This window comes from Pezoporus flaviventris, unplaced genomic scaffold (assembly GCF_033815535.1).
Source record: "Pezoporus flaviventris isolate CSIRO_AGI_PZ_B2104156 unplaced genomic scaffold, CSIRO_AGI_Pfla_v1 ptg000001l, whole genome shotgun sequence".
Lineage (NCBI taxonomy): Eukaryota > Metazoa > Chordata > Aves > Psittaciformes > Psittacidae > Pezoporus > Pezoporus flaviventris.
In genome coordinates, this window is record NW_026892549.1 from 56,264,188 (window position 1) to 56,288,258 (window position 24,071).

General features: G+C 44.7%; 1 protein-coding gene across 35 annotated transcripts in view; it reads left to right on the forward strand.

The window, feature by feature from the left end:
- Positions 1–24,071, forward strand: part of MAP2 (microtubule associated protein 2) — a 226,993-nt gene that overhangs the window by 32,088 nt on the left and 170,834 nt on the right. For all 35 annotated transcript variants that reach the window (XM_061459052.1, XM_061459161.1, XM_061459114.1 and 32 more), the window contains exon 2: positions 11,543–11,597. The gene's annotated coding sequence lies outside the window, so the exon portion shown is untranslated. The remainder of the gene's footprint in view (positions 1–11,542; positions 11,598–24,071) is intronic.

The window sequence follows — 24,071 nt, forward strand, 5'->3', positions numbered from 1 at the left end:
AGCAAAGCTGACAGTGCATATCGTCAGAGTTAACACTGGGTAAGATGATTAGAATGATTTTCCTGTGAAGATAAAGCATGTGGAAATGAATAAACCCCTCAGCAACCACTGATTCTACATTTACCCCTTTCCTATCCTTCAAGACAAGGAAAAATGCAAACAGTGTTCCATGATGAGGGTGGTGAGGTGTGTTCCCTTTGCTTGCCTCATTTATTTAATGTTTGATTTATAGCCTCCATTGGGGGTTTGTGCTTTGGTTCTGTGCCTTGTCTTGGGGTTAGGACTTGCTGAGCAAATGTGAGCGACAGAAAACACACAGGCTGTGAGCACAGGACCAAGCGTTGTGTGCTGAATGTGTGCTTAATAGCTGTGCTTGCCTGCAGTACTGCTGTAGCACTTGGTCCTGCCATGCTGTGGTGATGGCTTCCTCTGCTGTGCCTGCCTGTGTCAGCTCTCCTGAACAAGATCTATTCCTAATGCTTGAGTGACCTGCAGGTAAAAGCAGGTGCCGAAGCTTTCTATTGCTGGGGTTGTTTTGGCTTTCAAGTCAACCTTTACCAAATGTTCTGTCCGTAGGGCAGAATTATCCAGTTCTTTGGTTCAATTACCGTTACTGCTGGCATATTTGCCTTTCAGCTGGGGGCAGCACAAAGTAGGTTCTAGCCTTAAAGACATCATCAACTCAATGTACCCATGTATGTAACCATGATTGCATTTGACTTGAGTGCTGTTTGCTGGTAATTTGCTCTACTGAATGCTCTTTCTTCCATGGTCAATTGCAGAAGAGTCCTATCTGAGGTCATTATGGCTATGCAGTGTTATCCGCAGGGTTTTAGCAAAAAAAAAAGGTTTGCCTCTCAAGGGCATGTAAGATCGCATTCTTAACAATTAGGGAGAGAAGATGGGAAAAATCCCAAAACCTGGACAGAAAAGTACACACTTTTATAGATATATTTTTTTTTTCAAATAAATTTTCACCCTAAAGGTTCTTGCCTGAGTGTACTAGGCAGAGTCTGCCTCTATTTGTCTTGGTGAAAGGTATCCAGCTACCCAAAGCTGGTACATGTCTCACTAATGTTATTTAAGAAGAGTGATAGAAGGATGAGTGTAGGAAGTGATTTGACTGCATTACTGAGAGATCACAAAATGCTGTACAGCAAATTGGGAGGGATGGACAGGAGAGAATGCCTAAAACATAAAGCCAGTATAGTGCAGCCAGAAACTGAAATTGGATGATCTGCCTTACCAGTAAGAGACAACAGATTCTTGTATAAAGAATTGTATATAACAGAGAAAAACTGCTATATAGTGGAAGAGTGCTCTGTAGCTACAAGCGCGGAAGGGCGCTGTACAGCTACAAGTGTGGAAGGGTGCAGTGAGACTGCAGTCATTAAGTCAAGTTTCCTGCAACTCCCATAAGGTCCGGGGTTTGTTCAGCAGGGTTCAGTGGGCTTATTGGAGGCAGAGTCTCACCAGAGATGAGCAGCAGAACTGGGTCTTTGACTCATGTGTCCAGTGACCAAGTGGTCAGCAGGGGAGTTCCTGAACTCAACTTTTGTCATTTAAAGTGCCTGTACCTGAATTTAGGGACTGGTATTGCACTTAGGAAATCATTTTTGCTTGCAGTGTGCTCTTGCAGCTCATGATCTTACTATACCTCTGTGGATCACATACAGGTAATTCTGCCTATGGTTTGGCATTGATGCATATGAGGAGATTGCAGCCATTAGTACAGGCTTTGCATAGAAGTGATGTGGCCTCTGAAGTCCTTTTCTTCTTGTGCTGTCCTCTGCATTGCTCTGTTAATGATGTGATTGGTGCTTTTTGAAGCCTGCAATTACAGTGAGCTCTGTGATGGATGGGAAGCAGCATTAAAGGATTAATGAGTTGAACTGAATATTTGGCGATTCCTTGAAGTGTCAACATCGGCATGCAACAGCAAACGGCTGATTAGCCTGATTCAGGCTTTGGCAGCCAGCACAAGGCATTATCCTGACGTAGTGTGCACTTCAGCTCCTGCAGAAGGACTTAGGGTCAGATTTAGTGCGATACAGGATTAAGAAAACCCCCAGCAACAAGACAAACCTCTTTAAAAGTGGATCCATGGCTTGCATGTGTTGCAGGTATAAATTGACGTGACATGAAGGCTCAAATCAGGTGTGCTCTTGATTTTGCCTTACAAAGTGGAAGTAGTCATTCTTTGCTCTTCAGACGTTTGTGTCATGGCAGCCTTTCCTTTTCCATGTGCTTTCCTTTCCTGGCTCTTCTTTAAAGACAATAAGAAGTTAGTGCAATTAAAAATTGCACATACAGGCACATCCATACTTGTGCGCTGAAATATTAAGGATAGGAACATAAAGCCTTTGTTCTCTTTGATGTGGGTCCTGAATGTAATTACTCTAAGTGGCCTCTGCCTGTGTGGTTAGGTTAACATTGCATGCCCCGTCAGACAGCTCTATCTCAAATCAACACATGGTCTAGAGATTTGACAAGTGTATTCTAATTTATTTAATGCTGCAGCTGTACTTGCTTGCTCCCAAGTGTTTTCCTTGTATCTTTTGGAATAAAACATCCAGAATAAAAATGTGTCAGTGGAAAGGTTGCATGGGATCCCTTGGGCCCTGTGCTGGGTATGTCTTGGTTTTACAAATGGCTTTGTGGTAGGACCAACTGAGGTTAGTAGGGCTGCTTGCATGATTCAGGACTCCTTTCAAGAACCATAGCTTGCTGCGTCAGAGCCCAGTCTCATCTTTTGCTCATTGGAATAGTTGCCACAGTGGTCACCATAGGTCTGCTGGAGCACCTTACTGGGTGTCTGCTTTGAGTGACCAGCCCACTCTTAAATCAGAGCCCACTGAAAAGCCCCTGAGCATCTGAAAATCTCTACCATGCAAAAAGCTGGAGATGAATTATATATGTAGCTGTCTGAAGTGTACCAAGACAAACTCTTTGCTCAGCACCTATAATTACAACCAGTGTTCTGATCCTGAATAGAGGGCTTTAAAAGATCACGTTCAAAGCTGCTCATTAATTATGTTACTCAGTGTCAGCCCTTTTAAGAAAGGAAAAAATTGCATTCTTCCTTGGCTGAAATAGAGATAATGTTACTTCCCAAGGACGGATTATTTCCGACTGGAATGATGCTTGTGCCCACTAATTGAAAGTTAATAAACATGTAAAAAATGGAATTTCTAAGCCGCCATATTTGAATGCATTTGCCACTGTTACTTGTGACTATGCTCTCTGGGTGAGGTGCTCAGAAAGCCCTGCTATATGCCCTTTTCTTCCTCAGTTAACTTTTAGACTGCATAGTGTTGTTAATGTGCTGCCACTGTCATTCATGCAGAGACTAGGAGGCCACCAAACCCCTAGTATTTGTATTTTTTTATTCATAATAATAACAAAAAGCTTATTTTAAAGGTTGCTTTAATGAATTCCAAGTTGTGTGCACTTCCAGACATGTTTCTAGTATAACTGTAGAAATAGATTGAGTGCTAGTCAGCCCATGTAGCTCAGACAGTGCCCCTTTTGTCATGTTGCAGCACAAAATGTTACTCAGATTCTTAATGCACTTGACCTCAGTTACATCTAGATGATGTATCACAGACTGGGAAAGGCTGTTAAAGGAACCTTTTAACATCAGCGAGCCAAATGGCTCATTTCAGGAAATACTGGAATAAAGGGTGTTTGTGCAGGCTTTGTGGCAGCCTTCTGCATACGTGTTATAAAGCAGTCTTTAATTATGAGATCATATTATTACTCCTGCTTCCTTAAGTGCATGGTATGGATGTTGCTCCATTTGGGAAGAGTCACTCAGTGTTTTGGGGTTTTCTCTCATATTTTTAGTGCAAGCCTTCATTCTTTTTATTTCTTACTGTTCTGAAAATACTCGATCAGTCATTCTGACATTATCTTGACTGTGTCATATGTTTAGGAGTTTATAGTTCAGAACCCTGCAGTGAAATGGAGGTGCATTCACATCGTAGAAGTGAACAAACTTTAAAAGTCCAAGTACGTAAAGTCCCAGTGAGACCCCACCTGCAGCACTGTGTGCAGTTCTGGTGTTCCCAGTGTAAGAAGGACATGGAGCTGTTGGAGCAAGTCCAGAGGAGGCCATGAGGATGATCAGGGGCTGGAGCACCTCCTGTATGGAGACAGGCTAAGAACATTGGGGCTGTTCAGCCTGGAGAAGAGAAGGCTGCGTGGAGACCTCAGAGCAGCCTTCCAGTATCTGAAGGGGGCTGCAAGGATGCTGGAGAGGGACTCTTCATCAGGGACTGGGATGACGGGTTCAAACTGAAAAAGGGAAAGTTCAGGTTAAATATAAGGAAGAAGTTTTTTACTGTGAAGGTGCTGAGGTGCTGACACAGGGTGCCCAGATAAGTCTTAAATGCTCCATCCCTGGCAGTGTTGAAGGCCAGGCTTAGGTGAACATGGCCTAGTGTAAGGCCCATTGCAGGGGGCTGGAATTAGATGACCCTTGAGATTCTTTCTAACCCAAACCATTCCGTGATTCTAACCCTACTTGTAAGTGTCCAGTGGAAGCTGCTCAGGTGGAGTCACCCACCTTCTGCTCTGACCCTGTGTGAGCTGTCTGGGCATAGAGGTGCATGTATGACACCAGACTGGGAATGAAACAGCTGTGTAGGACACCCTGCTTTGACTTTGAGGCAGACATCCTCATACCTGCACACTCCTTTCCTCATTCCCAGTCCTTGGTTTATTATGTGCCTTTGAGTTGTGGTGTCAGGGAGAGCTGTCCTACAGATATCTCCTGTGCTTCGTCCCTGGAGTACCTTTAATTTCTGGAAGAGTGAGGAGCAGGTCTTGTGGAAAGCCACTGTGATTTTAGAATTGAAACCTGTCCATCAGGAAACTGGAGTTTAAACTGCTCAGAAAAGTGAATTCTTTAATTTCTTACTTTTTTTTTTTAAATTATTTTTAGTCTAGAGTGGCAGAGTCATCTTATCCTGGATTCATATTTACCAAAATAGCCCATCTGAGTGTTTCAGATCTTTAAGGTCACCACAAACTGAATTGATCTGTTATCTAATGAAAAAGTATGCTTCCCCAAATTAATCCTTCATACTGTGACACTTTAAAACTCCAGAAGGGCTCTCACTGATTTCTGATGTGAATACCTTAAATTGAACTTGATTTTCAGAAATGAGCATCATTTGGTTGCTGTGTCCCCTACCCCCCCCCCCAACTGTAGACTGAGAGGCATTTGGACATAAAAATAGTAGGAGCCTGTAAGACAGAGGGAGGCTGTTCATTTAATGCTTCCTCTTGCAAAGCTATGATTGTCAGGGCTGAGTCTGGTAATGTGGTTTGCAGGCAGTGGGCAGTGATGAAGCTCTGATTGACTTTATGGGCTTAGGAGAGAGTAAGATGAGAAGCACTCAAGGATGTGTTTTAGGGAGAGAGTGGGAACATGTAGGTTCTCAGGCAGCAGAAGCAAACTGTAGTGGTTTAAACCCAGTCAGGTAATTCGTTCGCTCACTTCCCCCCCTTCTTTCCCTCCCCCTGCTCTTGGAGGGACGGAGAGGAGAATCGAAAAGAATGCAACTCCCACGGGTTGAGATAAGAACAGTTTAGTAACTAAGGTATAACACAAATCACTACTGCTACCACCAATGATAATAATGATAAAGGAAATAACAAGGGAAGAGAATACAACACCTCAGCACCAGCCGACCGATAACTCGCCCCCCCCAGCCCGACCAAGCTCCGACCGATACCTCCTCCAACCCTGCAGTCTCCCAGCCCTTCCGGCTAACTCCCAGTTACATCCTGCGCATGACGTGCTGTCGTATGGAATAGCTCTTTGGTCAGTTTGGGTCAGGTGTCCTGTCTCTGCTTCCTCCTGGCTTCCCCTCCTCCCTGGCAGAGCATGAGGCTCACAAAGTCCTTGGCCAAACCAAAACATCGCTATCAGCTCTGTTCCCAAGCCGAAAGTCAAAACACTGCACTGCACCGCACCAGCTACCAAGGAGGAGAAACATGACTGCTACTGCTGAACCCAGGACACAAACGAAGATACTTTCCAAGCATCTTTTCATCACTGCAGAGAAAGAAACAGCTCACATTGTGGTTACCCAAGGCACATATCCAAGATGAATCCTTAACTACTACAAATCAGTGGTGTTCCCTGGCATTTTGGTAGAACTGTGCTGGTCTGCCCTTCTTAGGACTCAGGCTGTTGAGTATGGAATCTCATTGAAGAATAAAGAAGTTTGAGGCAATTCTTTCCTCCTGCAAATCTTCCAACATCTTTTACATTGTTGGTGCTAATAAATTGAAAGTTGTCTAAGCAGGTAATAAAAAGATGTGGTTTGGTTTAGTTTCACTTGCAACTCCAAAGAACTTGGGTAAACTTCCTGGAAATCAGAATTGCTACAAGGAAGACATTACCTATGAATGAGAATAGAAAGCAATTCAGAATTTACAGGTTCATACTGGCAGAAGTGCCTTGTCATGAGCAGATAATGAATTTCCTGGAATAGGAGCAGTGCTAGAGCCACACTGATTGCTCTCTAAAGGAATTCTTTTGTTGTTACTTATTTTCTTGCACTGTTGGCACCCTTGCAGGGTGTTGAGTTGCTTCTTCGAAAATGTGTTTAAACATTGAAAAATGGCAAAAGGATAACGGGATCAGCCAAAGAACCAAACAGAAGCTTTGAAGTCCTTTTGCTGCAGAAGTCCTGACAGCAGACAATGTACTTTTGGTGTGAATTCCCATCCCTGAAACGGGGAGATTCAACTTGAAAGGGTATGTGGTCCATAGAACTCCTGGGAAGCTGGGCTCTCAGCTTCCATTAGTGATAATCCAGTGTGTTATCTGCTGCTTTTTTGCACAGCAGGGAACATGCCTCATAGATCTGTTCTATTACTCCCTCTTCAGCTCTGAGCCATAGATCACTTTTCATATATAAACAGTCTAAAATATTCTGGGGTTTTTAGAACTCATTACACTATAAATTTCAATTGACATAGCAAGAGGGGCTAACAAAGGTACCATAGCAGCTGAGGAGCAGTCTCTCTCCAATTAGAGAGAAAGCAGGGTTTGAAATTCCTGGCTTTTTAAAGAAACAGAAGATGAATTTGTTCTTATTTCATAGTGATGGCTGTGGGCGGGCTGCAGCAGTAGGCTTTGTGTGTGAACCTCACTTCACTTGTGTATTGTCAAGGATGAGGCCTTCATAGTACATGCACAGCTCCTGCTGCTCAGTTTCATCACATGTAGGCAGGCAAACAACCAAAACGCTTGGACTGTCTCTCATCGGCAGTGGACATATCAAAGAAAGGTAGATGTCCAAGGCTGGAAGGAATTGCAGGAGATGTCATGCAGACCTTGGTTGAAGAGGCAGGAACCCCAGGATAACCCTGTCCTGTTTACCTGGTTCCTTTTGACTGTCCAGAAAAGGTGGTGTACAGCTTCAGTAAGTTCCTAATTTACTTAGATTAGCCTAAATCTCTTTTGCAAGTCTTTCAGACATGTTGAACAACTGCTGGTTTTATACTTCAGAGGTTTATCTCCTGTGTTAAGGCACGTCTGTGTGCAGACAACAGTTAACAGTACTAGGTTGACAGCGATGATAAAAGAGCTCTGGAAAATCTGATTGTGGAAGCAGAATATCCAGTTCACTTTGCTTTCCTGTGGGGTGTGACTTGCCTCCACTTAGGAGTCACCATAGCAGAGTGATGTGGGCTTGCACACCAACTCCTCCAGTGCAAACTGATGTACCTGGGCTCAGCCTGTTGGGCCTCAGCTAAGATGTTGGTGCAAGAAGCTATGTGCTGAAACATTTACTTTTTCTGCCTCTGCTGCAGCACTACCACAGCACTTTAAATCATTGAGGGTCATAGCATTGGTTCCTGGATGATTTTGGACCTCATGAAATGCTTGTAAACTCGTCTCAGTGCTCTCTTCATAATGTCACATAATGTATTGCAAAGAAGTGAGCCTCAGACTGACCCCTCCAAGAGCTCACTCAACCCCCTGAAGAGCAGAGCACATACGGGTTGCTGTTTTTCCACTAAATGTGCTTTACTGTAACAGCAAACTAGGTTAGAGCAGTTTGTGTTGGTTCTTTACAGGAGCAAATTTGCTGATTTTGATCCTCTAACCATTTTTGGGGTATTAATAATTAATTACTAATTTATTTCAGCAGTCTGAGTTACACTGACAGATCTCTGGTTGCCTGTGTGGTCACCATCTTCCTTTTTACCACGGCCCTGTGCTTGCCCTTGGGCAGTGTTTTAGGGCTTCCCTCCTCTTCCGTGAGCTTGCAGTGTCAGTGGGTTCATCCATTGATGTGTGGTTGGTTGGTGTTTTGTGGACATTGTTTTGCATTTAAAAGACATTGTAGTTAATAAAAGAACTGTACTTTAATCTGTTTCATCTGATTTACCTACATGAGTCTGCTTAATACTCTTTAGACATCTCTGTCTCTTTTGGTCAGCACTGTAGTTACTTATGTCCTAGCTTACTCTTGCCACAGATTAGTTTACCTCCGTATCTTTATTCCATCCCCATGGAGCTTCCCTGCACTCTCTTGGCCTCCCTGCTGACCTGTGCAATCCCTGCTGACCTGTGCAGAGTTGCTTGGAATCTGTCTTGTCTTATTCTGAGATTCACTGACCTTAATCTGCTGCACTTGTTCCTTCCTTCTGTTTGAATGGTAGTGTTAGTTCAGGCTCACTGTTACCCAATGCATCTCCTGCCTTCAGTTTCAAACAGCTTCACCTTCTAGCCAAACCAACTCAGTCTTCTGAAATGAAACATACCTAGGGTGTTGGAAGATCTGGATGTGTTCAGCTGTGCCAATGGGTATTTAGGATAAACAGCTGTCTTCATAACATGTGCTTCTCTTGCGGAGCTGGAATAGGCTGAAAGATGGGAAATGCTGGACAGCTTTCTCTTCCTATTGCATGTTACTGCTAAGCTGTTTGTGAAGGACTTTGCTAACCAGATCTGCTGGTGTGACCCCTTGCAGGAGCACCAACTTCACGTTAAAGCTGATAGCATTAGCAAATGCTGCTGTAGTTACAGGCAAGGGGTAGGTAGATTGTTCAGTATAGATGTGTTCTTTAAAACCAACTCCTGATTTGTTTTTACCCAGCAAGTATTCACAAGGCAAAATGCCAAGATGTAGCAGTGCTAATTGTGTTTTCCCTGAGTCAAACAGTAGGCCTGGTACTTAATTATTAGTAGTCTTTTCCTATGTGTGACCTGGGTGTTCACCACAGGCTTCATGAGTCGGGGTTGTGGCTCTGAAAATCCTCAGGTTCCTAAAGCAAAAAGAAGTGGTGAATGCTCCATCCCTGGTAGTGTTCAAGGCCAGTTTGGACAGAGCCCTGGGAAACCTGGTCTACTGTGAGGTGTCCCTGGCCATAGCAGGGGGTTGGAACTGGATGATCTTAAGGTCCTTTTCAACCCAAACCATTCTATGAGTCTATAACTGTAGCAGAAAAGTAAATATGTGTCTGACTGATGTTTCAGAGCCATATTATCTTGCTAGCAACAAGTCTGTTTCCTTTTTATCATGACCTAAGATACTAGGATGAGTCTGGAGTCTCTCAGGGAGTAAACACTGTGGGCTGGGCCTTAAAGATACTGGAAGCTGGCAGAGGTGCCAGGGTTACGTGCTGGTCAGAAGTATTATAAAAGAGATCCTCCTTGTACCATCCCTCCTCATCTCTTGCTTTGGATATGGATTGGGAGCTCCTCGGAGATTAGGAGGTGCTGAATGGGGTTTTGCTCAAGAGGGGAATATTATGTAGGAGTTGTGAGACGATTGTGTTTTGCTGACCATTATTGACAGTGTCTGGATGAGTAGCATCTTCCCAAGGAATGCTGAATCTTTGGTGCATGACACTGCACCTGGGGGTGGGGCTGTAAACAAATCTCATTTAGCAAGTCTAACCGGCTTAGAGTTGTTTTCCTTCTCAGACATATGGAATTAAGCAGAGATAATGGGGACCGCGCCTGGGTAGTGTATTGCAAGAAGTGACTTTTAATTTTCTGGTACTGGGAGGAAAGAAGAAACAGCTGAGCTTGAGGTGTTTTCCACTTTTCCCCTGGTTGCACTTGGATCTTTCTCCTCAGTTATGGCAGCAATGTGCAGCACAGAGTTAGTCGTCTTTTTTTTGCTTTTAGAAAGTTGTCCCTTAAAAGCAGGAGGTAGGGATGTTTTCCTGGCTTTCTGCTCCTGATTCAGCTACTGACACGTTAACTTTGACAAGATACTAGATGTGCCCTTCACTACCTTTCAGTGTAATGAAATGCTTCATTACCAAGTTCTAAGTCAAAGGCAAGACCCCTCTTGCTTTCAGTGACAACCGCTATGCTCATGGGTACAGTGAGACGTAACAAAATTGATGCAAAGTACAAAGTACTTTTGTTCCTGCTAGTGTGTATCTTCTCCCAACCTTTCTTCTTTCAAGCAGTGAATATTTTATACAGCCTTGTTCAGCTGTGATTTTTTTTTTTTTTTTTTTTTTTTTTTTTAACCCACGTTCTGGCAGAAGTTAATGTTGCAGGTAAGGTGCATGCTGATGAAGAGTGATTTACAGGTCCTTTTGCTGGCTGTTGGCCTGAAACTGGGAAGTCCGTCTGTTCTTCTTCCTTCTTGGGCAATTCATAAATACCAACCATTTGCACTTTATAGGAGCTTTTCCCCTGCCCAGCCTTTCCCAGGATTTGCAAAGTGGTAATTAATTCTCATTTATGCTGTTGCGATGATACTAAACTCATTGTAAGATCTGGTAGTAACTAGAGCACAGAGTAGTTAAAGATGTGCCTAAGGTCATGCAATAAACAGCTGTAGCACCAGAAAGAATTCTCCTCTGTGAGTGCTCCGCAGAACATCCCTACTGCAGCTTTTCTGTGGTACATGATACTCAATTACATGATATTCAATTTATAGGTCCCATAGGCCTGGGCTGCAGCTTGTAAGCATGTAATTTTTTTACTGTGCAGTGAAACTGTGGGATTCCAGGAAACAAAACTTTTGGTAACTGAAGCCACATAATCTCCGTTCTTTGTTTGCTGACTCCTTGTATTGTCAGTTGTTGCTGTTACCGTCTTTTGGAATTTGAGGTGAATCATCCCCAATGAATCTAGATACATAAAAGGTCTTCTACCTGTGCATCGTCTTGTTTCTGTAAAGGAAGAAGGGGCTTACTTGTCTCTGTGAAACTCTGGTCCTGACAGAAACCATTGGTGTAGGCTGGGTTTCTGTGGAATCTGCTTTTCTGTGGATATATGCTTTGTGTGGGAGCAGGCGTTTTGAAGGCCCAGGCTGGTTGGTGAGACATGGTCTGATGGTTAAGAAGGTGTTTAAGCTGTGATGGCAGGGGAGGTTCTAGGTCACTGGAAAGGAGAGTTTAGTGTAACTTTGCACATATTACCAGGAGCAGAGAAGGAGGGTATTTTGTTAATCACACACGGCAATTCACGAGCCTTTAAAGCATTCAATAAAATGAGAGCCTTTTCCCTTTAGCAGCTGTCACTAACAGAGCTTTTGCTTTGTTTCAGGTGTGGAAACCAGAACTAAACTATCCTGTGACTGACAACGTGACAACACCAAGAGGTGGGTTTTCTGTGTCTGTTCATCTCTTATCAGCCATTCCAGAGCACTGGATATGCTGTACATCTTGACTTTACTAGGATTGATTGCCTGATGAATCTCTGTGGCTTGTTCAAACAAGACCAGAGTTTGACAGGACTCCTCCCATGTGTGTGCACGTGTTGAGTTCTAAACAAACAGAACGTGTCCATTTCCTGGGCTGCACAGTGAGAGGTGTTTATGGGATGGAGGTGGAAACTCAAGTGAAAATAAGAATGTGTTGGGGTTTTGCCAACCATTTTGTTCAGGTGTCTGTTTCCTGTAGGGAATGTGCGTTGGCAGTAGGAGTTGAGCTATCCAGAAGCTGTGCTGCTGAGTACAAGCGAATCTGTGACGGGGCATTTTTCTCCTCTCACACTTCAGATTTAGGCTTCGTGGTTGCCAAGAATGTTTTATGTGATGTGCTCAGTACTTGTTTGTCAGTCGCCACATGCTCACCGTGTTGGGGGTTTTGTTGCTCGGCTTTGCTGCAGTGTTTTATTGTGGTTGTTAATGGAATATGGAAATCTGCAATGCAGCCCAGGTGCACAGAAATGCTGATCCCTGGGTTTCCCACTGCAGCCTGGCATTAGCTGGCCAGAGAAAGGTTTGTGTAATGGGTGCAGACAGCTTTTGCTTATTTGAACAGCTCAGGTGAAAACCAGCTGGTAAATACCACGTTGGTTTTATTCAGTGGTTGTTGCAAGAACAAGTATTTGATCATTCCTCTTCAGCAATGAAAGCGCTCATCTCAGCTGTACTTGAAGTTTTCAAGCACCAGGTTTATGTGGTGACACTGCACAACCATGATGAAGTCATAGGTTTGGGTTTGGTTTGGTTTGTTTTTTCTTTCCCGGAGCTAGTTCTTGCACTTCTTTATAGGATGCGGAATGGAGTAGAAACTGGGATGTGTGTTGCTCACATCTGTGTGCTGGGGACAGTTTCTTCTTGCTGCCTTTCCAGCCACCCCTCATTTCTCTCTTGGAGGTCATAATTCTTTTTCCTATGTCTGAAGGTATGAGTCTTCCTGCAGTACATGTCCACAGCAGGAGGGCGAGCAGCAGCAGTATTTCAGTGCAGAGCAATAGTCTCTCTGTTGAGTATTTGAGTGTGGTGTTAGTTGCCAGCTCTGGAGCACTGCGCTGTGACTGTGAGGGGCTACAGTGCAGATGTACTGCTTGCGTTTTTAAGAAGCTAAATGAATTGCCACAGTCATGTAAGCTTTGTCTTGTGTGTTTGTGGAAGGCAGTGAGAGAAACAGGTAAGGTGTGAAAATTTGTCAGCCAGGCTCCAGTTGTCAACATACTTGAAATGAAATGGCCAGTGTCATTGGCATTAATAGTAGCTCATGGTAGTAATCCTTGTTCAGTGTGAAAAGGTCTGGCTTTGATTTCAGTGAGGTCAGGATGCTTCTTTTCGCTGCTCCTCTGCATGCCATTAGACAAGATTCATTAGGCAAAAGGTCAGATGTCTGGGAGGAGCTGGGCCTTTCAAAATGGTACTGAGGCCAGTCCAGTAACTCCAATGGGAGGGAGCTATTTGAGGATCTGAGCTTAAAGTGTAGACAGAGCTGTTTGGTGGATGCACTTTGCAAAGAGCAACAGTGAAGTTGGGGAGAGTTCACTCTGCAGTTGAATTCACTTGCGCTAATTTGAGCTTCAAAAGCCTTGATGACAGGTGTTGAATGGGCTGTTGGCTCTTATTGAGAGCTCATCATGAACAGCAATGTGTGTAACCAGGAAAGTCAGCGCAGGCAGCTGAGCTGTCAGCTGAAAGGGATAGGTAAGCTGTCTGCTTTTAGAAGTGAGTAGTAATCCAGTTCTCTCAGTACCCAAACTATGGGTATTTTCAGCTGTGTTTGAGCTAAATTTTATCATATAAAGATTTATCATACAGAGAAGTGGAGAGTAAAAAAACTTATGATGTTAAAATAATCAGTTTCCTAAATCTTACTTTCTTTCCTAAATCTTACTTTTGACAGTGAGCGCAGGCTGTAGGAGCAGCCCTGGACCAAGGCTGAATCAACACTTGAAACTTCTGAACTTTATTAGCTCTTGTTCTCTCTGATAGTGTTCTTTCCCTCTTCTCCTTTGTGAATCTAAGGCACATTCAGATGATGCTACGTTTTCACAGCACGGTAAATGTTCAGCTCTCCCTTTTGTCTTGATAACCTTCCTTATAACCCTCTCTTAACCTTGCACACAACCTGCTTAAGGGCAAAGAAGAAATTTACACCCGTTTCTTGGTCTCTGTTGCATCACTTTCTGAACTGCCCCAAAGGACCTTCCCTCTCTTTCTTGCTCATCACATAGCAGTTGTGTATCTTGCACAAAGGAATGAATGCAAGGTCGTTTGTCTCGTACCTGTCCCTGCAAGCTCGGGCACATACTGAATCACGCATGGCATAAAACCCAAATCCTCAAAACAAAACATGAAATGTAAGTGGAACAGTTGTGTTTTACTGCGAATCTGGGAAAAAAATCCCAACCCAAAACAAAACAAAAACATGGAATCCCAAACTGGTTTGGCTTGGAAGGGACCAGTTCTGACCCGCTGCCATGGGCAGTGACACCTTCCACTAGAGCAGGTTGCAGATGAAGAACGTAAGTGCATGTAGGAAATGGTTCCCAGACCTGTACTAATTCATGGTGAATTTCCATGTGGTACGAACAAAAAAAAAATTGTGAGAATTAGGTAATTTTGTCAACAACTTGAAGACCTGCATTGCCTACCTTAACGTTAGGCTCTTGTGCATGGCTACTGCTAGCAAGAAGCATGCTCACCCTGCTTTTGCAGAGAGCAGGGTCTTTCTGGAAAACATCTGTTTCCACTGAGTCTAGAAAAAGCTTTTGGTGTTTGGATACCTCTGTTCTGCTCAATGTGAGGTATAAAGGAGCTGCATGAGCTCATGTTCTTACAAGCTCTATAAACAGAGCTTGTTGAGCGTTTACCTGTACACTGTTAGAAGAGTGATACGAGAACTGTGATCACAACTTATCCCATGGAGTCTTTTGTACTTCTGTCTTTAACAGTGCTGATCTTTTGGGCTGATTCTCTTGCAAAAGTGGTCTGGTACAGCACAGCAAATAAATGATTATAGTAAGGCACCTGATCTCTTGAAGAAATCTGTCGTTCCACCAGGGTGTACTGGTTGTCTGATTCGCAGTGTAAGATGATGCACCTCAAGCTGTTTTCTGAAGCTGCTCACATATACTCACCATTACCACTTTCTCCTATCCCGCTGCTAGGAATGGAAAGTGTGAAAGGATTCAGGAATGCGAAGAGCTGCCACAGCAGCGGTTCCTGAGGAGGGTGATGCCACGTGTATGGTACAGAGAGTGAGAGCAGTCTGCACTGCCAAGAAACATGGATGTTATCCTTAGGCCCACTCCTTTCTCTGTTACAGATTTCCTCTGTGATATTCTCTTTGTGCTAAAATAAAACCAGAGAAAGCCAGACCCACTTCCCTGTTGAAGGCCTTGACATCACATCCAGCATCCTTTGGTTTGATGCTAAGGGCTGTTAAATACCACAGAGTGTCATGTGAGGCAGAAGCTAGATAGACTGAACCTTGGCCGTTCATGTTGAAGTCACAAGAAACTTGAACTTACACCCTGCAAGAAAAAATCAAGTTGTTTGGAAGTGCTTGTTGTATTGTTGTTCCAAATGCTCCTCTTGTAAGGAGGAGCCCTCCAGCATGTGGGTCTTGCAGACCTGTGCTATATGGAAAAGTAGGAAGGGTACTGGCATCATGCCTTCCTCCCCAGAAGCCTGTGTGTAGGATGAGGATCTAGGAGCCCATCTGCCCTGTGCCAGGGAGGAAGTGAAGGGGGAGGTGTTGAATGAGGGTTGTGGCTGTACAGTTTCTTCTCCAGTAGTGCAAGCAAACCAGCTGGCACCCACAGGACCCTGCACCAGCTAGACCTGCAATGTTAAGTCCGATGTGCTAGATTTTGGTGTTGAAGTCAGCACAAGCATGTCAGTATGGCACAGCAGCAGAACTGGCTTCTTGTTTGTATTGTCTTTCACATGTGTCTGGGCATTCTGAGTACCTGTCAGTCGCTCAAGTAATTCAGTCTGAGATGTAGTGACAGGGTAAGGGTTTTCAACTGAAGGAGGGTGGATGTAGATTAAATGTTAGGCAGAAGCTCTTCCCTGTGAGGGTGCTGAGGCGCTGGCACAGGGTGCCCAGAGAAGCTGTGGCTGCCCCATCCCTGGCAGTGTTCAAGGCCAGGTCGGACACAGGGGCTTGGAGCAACCTGCTCTAGTGGAAGGTATCCCTGCCTGTGGCAGTGATTGGAACTGGATGAGCTTTAAGGTCCCTTCCAACCCAAACCAGTCTAGGATTCTGTGATTATGAATATACAGAAATAGGTGCTCTTTTTGAGGGCCACTTTGTTTTTCATTGTCTGACACTACATATAATGCCTAAAGATGCAGAGTTTAAACCCCAGCACTTTTCTGAGTGCTAGCAAATGCTTGAGTTAACGTTCTACCAAACACCAGATGTGAAACCCGAAGGCAGGGCCAGAAAAATATTTATTGAGGGAGTATCATCTGAGGAAGCTGTTCCTATTGACACCAGCAGCTCTTGAGTGCTGGTGAGTTAACCAAGTAAGTGTTTGTGGGTTGTTTTGTAATGACTAATTCTATTGCTAGCAATGTCTTCAGGATAAAACAGCAAATGGAAGGAACAGGTGGGACACGACTTCTTTAACAGGAAACAACATATTGTAGAACTGCAAGCGTCTGCTTCTACTTAATGCTCAATCTTCAAATGCTCTGTGAGGCGGTTCATTTCTGTGGAATAAATGACTAGACCAGCCGGCAGGCCTATACAATACCTTCATATTTTAAAAACTCCTTATTTTAGTGATTCAGTGGGGTAAAAACACCTCCCTTGTGACCTCCTGCATGCCATATCAGGAGGCTGGAAGGCACCAAGGAGAACAACAATTCTGATTAAATCCTTTTCCATAGCTATGAGTGGGAGTTTTGCTCCTGACTTCAGTGGGAGTAGGAGCCAGGCCTTTTCTTTGTAGTGCAGCAGTGACGTCTTCCGAGACAGTATTAAAGAAGAGGTGTTATGCCCTTTAATCTGAAAAGCTTAAATTAAGCAAGACAAGTCTCTTTGAAAGGAGAAAGCATCTTTTATGAGACGTTTGCTCCTCCTAAGTGATACAGCAGGGGAACTAGGCAAGTTTGCAGGTGAATGGTAAAGACCTGGATAAAAGTTTCTATTCCCAAAAGCTTTTCTTAGTGTTTTGTTCATTTCCCCCCCCCCCAGCTGTAGGAGATGCTATCACTACAAGGTTTGCTTTGCTTCCAGCTTTTGAGATAGTGGCTGTAATGCCTTTATGACTTGAGTATCTTTTGTTATTGGTGGGGAGAAAGCATTTCAGTGTATAGCATTCAGAAATAGAAGCTTTTCTGTTACTTACAGTCCCGACTCATATCCTGTTCATAGATTTTTATCCCCCCTCACATGTTTCTGGAGCCATTACCACTCAACATGTGATGTCAAGAGCCTGTCCTTTCTCCTGTAAGGTCACTTGGGGGATTTTGCATTGGTACCAGCAACAACAGAACCAGGGTGGAAGCTCTTTGATCTGGTAGGGCAGCATGAAGGGTCTCAGTGCAGGTCTGCCTAAAGGGAGTTTCAGGTCCGTGGCCAGGTCTGTTAGAGAAAAGGGAGGAAGGGCATCCTGAGGGGAAAGAGATTACAGTCATAGGAAGAATTGGTTATGTTTCTTACAGCTCTTAACTGCTGTTGGCATAAACATGCCTCATTGTCTAAAGACATTACAGTATCTCTTTTAGTGTTGCTTCTCACCTTGGAATCATATGGGATTAATGGCAGCCATTCACCAAATTCTTAATTTTCAGACTCTGTAGGTGGATCGTATAATTCAGTTCATTTGTCTAAACAATGTATAAAGACAACAGTTACTTCAGTTTAACACTTTCATACGAAACCCCTTTGGTTTTGCTTGGAACTGATTTGCCTTTTTACTGTTAAAATTATCTGGTTATTTTACTGTGTAAATGAAACGCATAACACTTCTGAGGACAGACAAATCTTACATCTTCTGGTACCTGTCTTCTGAATATTTGTGTGTAGCTTGAAATAATTTTGTCATCTGGCTTATAATTCCTTGTCTGTTTAGGACTGGTGTCTCAAATCCTGATGAAATCAAGTCAGCCTTATTATTCTAGGCAGTGTGGTCTGATTCAGTATGGGGAATGTTAGCCTGGGAGTTGAGAGAGTTGGGCATGAGTAGGACCTTATAACATTTTGATCCTGACCAGAAAAGAGGAAAATACTTGGTTAGAGATCCATGACAGTATCAACCTTATTTAACCACTGTTACACAAGGAGCTGTTTATGCTTTCCTGTTTTTCTCCATCAGATAGGTTTATAATCCAAATGCTGTACAGCATGGTGCTATGCATTTCTAGATGTTGTAATGCTGCAGTGGCAGTTGCTTTGAGCTAAGGCTTCCAAAGACACATCTCAACATGAGTGGAGGGGAACTGTGCAGCTGAAAATGTGAAAACCTCAATCCTTAGTTTTTAAGTGCAGTCCTAAGAGAGATTTGGCTGTGGCACAGGACTGAAGGCAAGAATTGAACTGATCTGTGTGCTCTTAGCTGAGCTGTTGCACTTGGCCTGCTCTTTTCAACTGTTTGAATCAAAAGCTCAGAGCTAGGGAAGTTACAATGCAAGGGGGATAGGAGCCAGGTGTGGGGCACTAGAGAAAGGCTTTTGGATCTGGGGCTGGTTTGGAAAAACACTAGTCAGGGGATAGTGCCTGCCCAGGAATCCTTGCTATGGAGGTGGGATGGGAGGTGAATGGAAAGGTGCCTGTTTCCAAACCCAAACCTGTACTGAGTCATAAATGAGTTTGAACTCATACAGGACTGTGGGTAGAGGAAAGCCCGTGTTCCCCAGCAGTGTACAACTCATCCTGTGACTTAGGGGACTAAGGCTAGGAGCCAGAAAAATGCCATGTTACTGTGCTTAGTTCCAGAGGTGAGGCAGACGGAGAGTGAAGGAGGAGCCTCCTTGGAGATCCAGTCCTGAAGGGAGCATTAGTACCTCCAGTTCACATGTGAGAAGATGAGACACTTCTGAAGACATTAATACTATCTGCAGACAGTAGGCAAGTCTGTGTCCCAGCTGGGATCAGACTCCAGTCTGCTGGGTCCCATGCAGGACTTTGTTGTCTTTGCTGTCAAAGTGCCTGTTTCCACTGTATGTCTTAACTAAACAACTTACCCTGATCTAACAAATAAGCAATAGCTATTCAGTGCAAAGAATAACAGCATGGACAGATAGGTGCATAAGCCTGCATTTTGTTTGTAATCCCATCATGGGTGCGTGCATCTGAGGCATAATATACTCAGAAGGAGAAAATATGGACCCCTACCCATCAAGTAGGAAACTGTTGCTTTGGATGGAAAGCTCTTGGTTTTCTCAAGCAAATGCAAAGGCAAGTTTTGTATGTGAGCTGTGGGAGCTGACTTGGAAAGCTTGGACTGATTCTGCCAGTAGTTTTGAATTTGCAATTATGTGTTTTCATAATAAGCAGGAGCTGAAACTAAGGATGGGTGTGTTTAAGCTCTTCGTGTCAGAATGCAATTGTGTTTGTGCTAGAAAACTTGAAGCATCAGAAGCAGATGCTTATTTATCTCTAAAATTGCTGAAGCTCCATTGATTTCAGCAGACCTGCGCCCACATGCGCTTGTAACAGCCAGCAAACAGGCTCTTGAATCTCAGAAATGCACCATGAAGATGCCGAGCAACATCTGTAACATAGCAACAGGGAAGTCTTTATGCTGTTCTTGTCACTGCTGGTCTCGGAGGTTGGTGGAAATGGTAAGCATATGGTGGAGAATGGAATGCCTACTGAATTTAAAACAATAGTCAGTTATGGTGGTGGTGCAAGGACCCAGCTTTGAGGGGCCTCAGCTTTGGTTCAGAGCAAAGGCTTGGGAAGACATCACACAGCAGCATGTCTCCATGGTTTCTTCTTGCTTTTGGTGGGATTAACGCTTCCCCTGTGTGAAGTGTGACCTTCCTGAATCCATCAGGAACTTTGCCAGCAGGGTCTGGCATCTCTGTTTTCCCCTTTCAGGCTGTCTGGAGTGCTGTCGCAGGCTGTGTGGGCAGCAGAAGCCCCAGTCTGTGTTCTCATGGCGGGATCTTTGGTTTTGCTGTGCCTGGGGATGAAAAGGAAATGAGTTTTGTGCATGGTAGAGAAGGAGGTGCCTGGGCTGGGAAAACAGCCATGGGCCATGAGCAGGGATTATGTGTTCCTCAGGATCAGCATCTCTGCCAGTGTTAATCAGCGCCGAGGCCTGAGATCAGTGCAGCACCTGCTGCTGCTGCTTCTTGCCTGCTGTCAGGTGTCTCACAGTCTTAGGCAAATAAACCATTTAAGAAAATGAATTACTTGGATCAAGCTGAAATGAATAGCACCAGCTCCTGTACCAGCCAGGCAGACACCTGAAAGATGTCCTGTATTTACACAACATGTAGCAATTAGGTTTTCCCCTGGCACCTCTTGTGGTTTTCACATTGTTTGCCTATTATTTCTGCAAGGGCAGAGGGGGAGGTAATGTGAGTGTTGTAACTACTGCCTGTAATTATGCAGCCAAAAGAAACAGGGGAGAAAAGCCTTCTGGGTGTTTTCTGCCCCCCTGGGATTTATTAGGTGTCCCATGCTGACAGAATGAGATGTAAAATTGCTTTCGGTGTTCATCTGTCACCGTGTGAGATGGAAGGAGCAAGTCTCACAGAAGTCCAATAGCACAGAGCTTGCCTATCATGGGCAATTCTCTCCCTTTTTTGGATGGTTTTCTGGTCTTGCAATGCCCAAGTGCTGTGTCAGTCCTGGCTGGAAAGGCCATAGAAGGATCAAAGAAGAATGGGGGATTCAGGCAGAGCCAGCTGCTGCTGGTGGGAAGACACTACTGTTGGGAAGCCCCAGACGGTGTTTTGTATTGTTTTGGTTGCAATGACAGCAGCAGGTTTGGAGCTGGGTGGGCCTTGTAGCCTGTTTGCTGAGCCAAGAAGGTTAGAATTCAGCAGGGCAGTGCATGGAGATGCTGCCTGGTTGGAGACCTGTGTGTCTCATGCAGGATGTAGACCCCACGGGTTGCCTGGACAAGCTGTGTGCCAGGTGAGTTCATCTGGGGTAGTTGCAAACCCTGATCCAGGAGCCAGGGTGTCTGTTTCCTTCGTGCTGGCTTCACTCACCCTTCCTCTGTGAGCACTTGGGGCTGTGAAGAGCGTGAAAGCTGTGACTGGCACAGGAGTGCTGCTCTCGTGTGTGGAAGCGTCTGCTGTATTCCCGGTTGAAAAGATGAATTCTGAAGATGCAAGCAGCCCTTTTTGGGAGCAGCATTTGTTTGATGCATCACAGGCACTGCGCACTGACGTCGTTGATGCAGTCATTTTAAAGCTGTCATCTCTTTGGGCATATTCCGATGAGAACGTCATGCTGTCTGCAGCTTTAGCTGAAGCATGTCAGGCGGTCGTGTCACCTCCTCATTGTAAATGGCTTTTAGAATGCTGCTTTTGCTGCCATGCAACCTGAATGATTATTTGCCCAGAAACAACAGGTTAAGGGCTGCCTTAAGAAGACTCCTGTTTTGTACAGGGTTTCCAGAAGCTGCTTTCTGCAGCCTGTATCTGGCGATGCTGATGTTTCTAAGATGTGGGATCTTAGAGCTCGTCTCTGAGTGTGAATGGGTTTTTTCCTGTTATTCAGCTTAGCTATGGAGAGAATAAAGGCATGGGAGATGCTAAGGGTAGTAACTTGCCTGTATGGCACATGTTTTGCAGGTAAGATGCAGCTGAGGCTGAAGGTTACCAGTCTCTCATGAAGGCTATGGAGTGTATTTATGGCAGAAGCAATCTGCATCTCATTTTTAATCTTCAGAATTAGTGTCAGTGCAGAAGAGAGCAGGCAAGCCTCAGACAACTTTATTGTGGTTATGAAACATGTGTCTGGGCACAGCAACTGTGATTTGTGGTTTCAGGGCATTTTTGAAGTGCATGACTTTGTGGATAAAACTTGCTCTTGTGGGATGGAGAGGGGAAAAGGGTGGGGAAAAGAACTGGGAAAGAGAGAGGGGCGTTTGGCCAAAGTGGAGTGACTGAGAGCTGCTCCAGAAATCCTCAAACAGCAAAGGGGTGTTTTTCTGTGTTTTAACCATCAGTTCAGAGCCTTTGAGCAGGAAAACCCAATCTCAGCCCTACAGGTCTGGAAATGCTTTTGGCCTGTTTGCAGATCCTGTTTTCTTCTTGCCAGAACCCTGTGGAGCAGGAGCAGGGAGTGGCATCTTGTAGAACTTTGTACCAGTGAGGGCAGTGTGACTCAGGCCTGCAGCCAGGTCAGTGTGGTTGAACCTTTGCTGTAGGGCTGAGGATGGTCAGAACGCCCTTCTCTGGAATGGTGCGGATAGACATTGCCCTACCTCTTAGGTTGTGTCTGCCTCCATCAGGAAGCAGTATTAGCTTCCTAATTAGCTTTATACAGCAGTTGGAAGTTGGGGTTTGGGTATAGGTTCGCAGCAGCATGTGTGGAATTGGGAGAGGTGGGAAAGCAGGGGGAAGTCTGCAGTTGCAGGTGCAGTCTTAATCATAGAATCATAGAATAGTTAGGATGGGAAAGAACCTCAAGATCATCTAGTTTCAACCCCCCTGCCATGGGCAGGGACACCTCACCCAAGGCTCTGTCCAACCTGGCCTTGAACATCACCAGGGATGGAGCATTCACAACCTCCCTGGGCAACCCATTCCAGTGCCTCACCACCCTTACAATAAAGAACTTCTTCCTTATATCCAATCTAAACTTCCCCTGTTTAAGTTTGAACCTGTTACCCCGTGTCCTGTCACTACAGTCCCTAACGAATAGTCTGTCCCCAGCATCCCTATAGCCCCCCTTCAGATACTGGAAGGCTGCTATGATGTCTCCACGCAGCCTTCTCTTCTCCAGGCTGAACAGCCCCAGCTTTCTCGACCTATCTTCATAATGGAGATTCTCAGAGATATTGGCCTGCAGTATGTTTTTCATATCAACTTTCACAAGAGCTGCAGATCTCGGGAGACTGTCATCTACCTTGGGAGACAACTGGAAATGTCCCCTTTGAGCAGGGGATAAGCAAAGGTGCTGCTGCTGTGCAGGCAGGGACCTGGAAAGGGCTTGGGACCTGGTCTGGTCAGATTGCTCCTGGCTTGTTCTCCAGGCAGATTGAACAAAATGTTTTAACAGTGAAGTAAATCTATGTTCCTGAGAAGCAGCCTGTGAAATGTCAGTGCTTGCATTGCTATAAAGGCTACTTTCTTCAGCTCCAATTGACAGCCCCTGCAAATACCCTCGGCAAAGTTTTGTAGGCTTATGTGGACGTTGTGTGCCAGTGGACTGTCACGTTTACCACTTTGATTTAAAACCGAATCTCCTGTTTAATCCTTGCCCTTCTGATTCCACTGGATTGAAAAGTATGCTGTAGACCCCCTTCTCCACCAGTGAGCAGTTGTTGGGGGGGTGTATTGATGCGTTGTTGGGAGATGGGTGCTGCCCTTGTCCCCTCTGCAGAGACCAGTCTTTGTTTGATGTACCCCTGCGATAGCATGTCTTGGCTCAGTCTTGTGCAGCACGGTTGTGCTGCATTGTGCTAGATCACACTTTTAAACTGCAGGACGTCTGAGTGCTGATTGGAAACTGAACAGGAAAGATTGCTTGGATTATCAACAGGAACACAGTAGAAGGCATGACCTTTATTCTGCTCCTTAGGGCAGAGCAGAGATTTCTGTAGCACTCTGCTTTGAAACCAATCGGTAAATAGCACGGATGTTCTTAATCTATAACAGGTTAGCTGCTGAGGTGTCCATGGGCTTCTGAGGTGCTGAAGGAGGTGGGGTGGAAAAGACATGAAATAGAGACAAGAACCTAAAAAAAGCCAGTCATGCAGAGATGTGAAAATAGCTTATTCAGGCAGGAATAACAAAATATAGGAAAAATACGCCAAATCAAGCAGTGCAGATGAATTTTGCCTGAGCACAGGCTGTGACTATTTACCGTCGTGAGGTTAGACTGGGGATAGTGTGAGCTGCAGGGAGTGCAGCAGCTAGGAAATAAAAGTGACCATAAGGTCAGTGCTCAGAGCCAGGTAAATGAGCCATGCTGTAGGACAGGACAGGGGCAGTGCCAGAGCTCCCTGGAGATGTGATTCCAGAAGTGACACATTCTGGTGTCGTCCTTGACAAGGAGAACAGGGCTGACAGTGACTGGCTATTCCTTATGTACTTGTTTGAGTTAATGTGGAAATTGCTGTGATAAAGGTAGTGCAGCTTGGCCTGCATGTAAGGAACAAGGGGAAAATTTCAGGATTCTGTACCAAGAAGGAGAAAAATGAGTGCTACTGCTGAATGCAGGGCAGACCTTCATTT